At 38.1% G+C, this 779-nt stretch overlaps 1 long non-coding RNA gene across 1 annotated transcript in view; it reads left to right on the forward strand.

Moving 5' to 3' along the window:
• Nucleotides 37–779, forward strand: part of LOC110267645 — a 9,169-nt gene continuing 8,426 nt past the window's right edge. Inside the window, exon 1 of the long non-coding RNA XR_002355494.1 lies at nt 37–97. This is a non-coding gene — a long non-coding RNA (uncharacterized LOC110267645). The remainder of the gene's footprint in view (nt 98–779) is intronic.

Consider the following 779-nt stretch of genomic DNA (forward strand, 5'->3'; position numbering starts at 1 on the left):
GGCCCGCCTTTAGGTGTCCTCATCGGGATAGCGTCTTTTAAAGAACGAGTGTCAGCACAACGTAAAAAAAAAAACAGAGGAGCCTACCGAAGATGAGGTCGTTACGGATCGCCTTTAGGTGTCCTCCTCGGGATAGCGTCATTTAAAGAACGATTTTCAGCACAACGTTAAAAAAAAACAGGGAAAAAAATCGGAAAAAAACTGTGAAAAAAACCGGAGGAGCATGCCAAAGATGAGGCCATTACGGCTCTCCTTTATGTGTCCTCCTCGAGATAGCGTCATTTAAAGAACGAGAGTCAGCACAACATTAAAAAAAAGCATGAAAAAACCGAAAAAAAATCGGAAAAAATCTGGGAAAAAAACAGTGAAAAAACCGGAGGAGCTTGCCAAGGATGAGGACATTACGGCTCGCATTTATGTGTCCTCCTCGGGATAGCGTCATATAAAGAACGAGGGTCAGCACAAGATAATAAAAAAAAACCAAGAAAAAACTGGGAAAAAAACTGTGGAAAAAAACCGGAGGAGCTTGCCAAAGATGAGGCCATTAAGGCTCACCTTTAGGTGGCCTCCTCGGGATAGCGTCATTTAAAGAACGAGGGTCAGCAGAACGTAAAAAAAAAAAATAAATAAAAAAAAAAAAAAAAAAAAAAAAATGAATGATGAAAAGAAAAAAAAAAAATGTATGTAAAAAAAAAAAAAAAGAAAAGCAATAAAGGGGACAAAATGCCCCAAAGTGAAGTCAATAAAAAGGAATCAATGCATAAGTGTTGTGAAATGAA

This window comes from Arachis ipaensis, chromosome B02, assembly GCF_000816755.2.
Source record: "Arachis ipaensis cultivar K30076 chromosome B02, Araip1.1, whole genome shotgun sequence".
NCBI lineage: Eukaryota > Viridiplantae > Streptophyta > Magnoliopsida > Fabales > Fabaceae > Arachis > Arachis ipaensis.